A 3,304-nucleotide genomic window follows, 5' to 3' on the forward strand; every position below is an offset into this window, starting at 1 on the left:
AGCCGAGTTTGACTGTCGCAGACGTGGACGCAATGACATGGTCGCCATGGGCTGTGATGATGACTGGGAGCTTTGGAGGGAACTGTCGCAACATATTTTGTAATTCTTTAGTAACTTCATCAACTCCGTTAGGTCCACGGGGGACAATAACGTCGCTGATGTATCGATCATTTCCTCGAAAATCGATGTCACAAATTCGATCGACAATTCTCCTAAGCATGTGCTCATAAATTGGCGAGCCACAAGCAACAAGGCCTTGATTCTGTCTCTCATTGGAATATCCTCCATATTGCATTCCTCCAGTAGCTCATCGCGTGCCAGATTCGTAGTCGTCCATTTCTTTGGGTTCATCAGTGTGGAAAAATGTTCCGGGTGCCATATTGATATCAAAACTATCCAAACTGAAATGTGAAATTGCGATCGATTGGGAAATAGTACCAAAGTACCAACTAGATTCACTTTCCTATCAGAAAAGATACTGTTGAAGAAAATCTAAGCATTTTTACTGTCCTAAAAGGCTGATTACAGAAAAAAAAAAAAAAAAAAAACACACATCATTGTAAAATCAATACATTCATCGCATACTGCATATATTGCATATGATATTGTAACATTGCTTGGTTCTCACACTTAGATAACGCTTAGATACCCATTAGATAAAAATATTGTGAATTTATGATTAAGATTCTTTTTTAAAATACACTAATAACAACTAATAAGGAATCTTGTATTACATTTTCGAGTTTTTTAACCGAGCAAAAATGTATTCATCGGCGGGAATATTTAAAAAAAAACAAAAATACCGACAATTTCTAATGACTATAAATGCTCAAAAAGAATCAAAACATTTAGAACATTTTATTGTGTACAAAAAATAACCATATAAACATTTCGTGAAAAAATCTACGTTTCTCCAACTTCTCGCGTTTCAACCGCTGTGTGGTGTGGCCCTGATAATTCTGAGCATTAAAAAGCTGGTTATACATCAGACGAATCAAACACATGCAATAAAAAACTTATTAGGAATCTTGCATACATGTATAATGTATTAATGACGTATGTAGATATTATAAAAATTAAAAATTTAACATAATATTATTTTATTTTATATCACTTTATAGGTTGTGCTATTTATTATCAAATGTGTATTATTACCGCTATATATACACATAGTATTATACGATTTATACGAAATATTTGAAACACAGTATGTACCTACGCATAACTATATATAATATTTGTAAGAGGTTTTCAGCGCATTTTATTTGTTTTCGCTCTCTGGCCCACAACATAGACATTTACGCAGAATCATTTTTCCTATGCTTTTAAGTAATCATAGAGAAGAATCACCCATCACAAAAAAGATAGAGAATAATATAGACTATAATATAGTGAACACCGTATGGTGAATAAATACAGCTAGTATACGATGTATAATTTAATATTATCTACCTATTATATCTGATATTTTGTGTTGACCAATGAGCATCCGACGGGTCAAGTGTAGTTATGTACTATAATACTATGTACATTACATTCCTACGCCAAAATAGTGGAGAGGGATCAAGTCAAACTCTATAAAAGGCCTTATTTCATATAGTTAAACACCTTTAGAGTTTTGACTTTCGTACTGTTCGTACTTTAAATTACCAATCTAACAATCTAATATACTATTATACTATTTGCAGACAATTGTATTTTGTAATTTAAAATTCACCATAAACTGCAGCGACATCACAAAAGTATGTACTTAAACTTAATTTACATAACTAATATTTTAACACATTTTTATATTTTTTCTATAATAAAAAACTAATTCCTATATTAATATATTTATAATATATTTAGAAAATTGTAATAAACTATTTAGCATGTCAACAATTATAAATATTAAAGAAATACAAATTCTTGACTTAGGATTCAAATAATTTATTCATTTTCAAATTATTATGAAGATCAATAAATATATATAAATGGTACTCTGATGATGCAGTTGAAATCATAATTTGTTATACACCCATGGGCGGATAGGCCATTTTTGGCCTACCGGGAAATTTTAAAAAGGGGCCTGGACATGAAAAAAAAAGACGCTCGCTTCACTCGCAAGTGCATTATTAGAGGAAATATGTTACCTACCATACCATTTCAACTTGTATTTTTCTTATTAAACCAAGCTCATGTATTAAGAGTGAATCCACCAAGGAAAATTGCTTTTTCATCAGATGAGCATCAACATATTTTAATTTGTGTGTTATTGTTTCTTTATGTTCAATGGCGCTGGCAATTATCTAGCCTAGTATAATTTGACAAATTGTCTGTTATGGCAATATTAACATATACAAAATGCATAAGATATAATATAAATATATTATAACAACATCTATATTCCATTAATAATTAAGTAGGTACATTTAATTATACAAGTTTAGTGTTTAAGTTAGGTTTTTATACTTCAAATAATGTTGAAAATTATAAATGTAATAGACACATTAAGAACACAATTTGTGTTTTAAAAATAATAGAAAGTGTATTTGACAACCACTGCTTATTTTATACTGCTAATTGCTAAATCGTAATTTTTTTCTGGAGGTCAAGTCCACCGCGTGCCACACTTGGGTAGTACATATTTTGAAACTTTATTGAATGCCCTTTCGATTAAAAATTGTTTTGAAAACATAATTTTGGGTGTTCATGCGGAAAAATCGTCCTAAGTACACCACGCAGTCACATATATCCCGTAAATCGCAAATATCGTATAGTTTAAATCGTATTTATTTTTCTGGAAATCAAATCCACCGCGTGCCACACTTGGAAAGTACAGATTATGAATCTTTATGGATTGCCCTTTTCATTAAAAATGGTCCGGAAAACATATTTTTGGGTGTTCATGCCGAAAAAGTGCTCCTAATTACACCGCGCAGCCGAAATCTGGCAGTATCGTAAACATCGTATAGTTTAAATCGTAATTTTTTTTCTGGAGCTCAAGTCCACTGCGTGCCGCACTTGGGTAGTACATATTTTGAATCTAAATTAGTTGCCCGTTTGATCAAAAATAGGTTGGAAAACATAATATTTTCCGTGTTCATTTCCAAATAGCTTTCTTAGGCCTTCCGCACACTACGCGATTGACATGCGACGCAATTTCTCCCTCTCGCGATTTCCTAGCAAACTGAATAGAGTTCCACTAACAACGCGATTTGTTGATAACGCGATTGCGACGCGACAGTGACGCGAGCAACGGACGACACGTGCGATCGGCAATGCTGGTCGCCTGGTAGTCGTATCGTGCGTGTTCTACGCGATT

Source organism: Acyrthosiphon pisum, unplaced genomic scaffold (genome assembly GCF_005508785.2).
Source record: "Acyrthosiphon pisum isolate AL4f unplaced genomic scaffold, pea_aphid_22Mar2018_4r6ur Scaffold_20698;HRSCAF=21875, whole genome shotgun sequence".
Taxonomy (NCBI): domain Eukaryota; kingdom Metazoa; phylum Arthropoda; class Insecta; order Hemiptera; family Aphididae; genus Acyrthosiphon; species Acyrthosiphon pisum.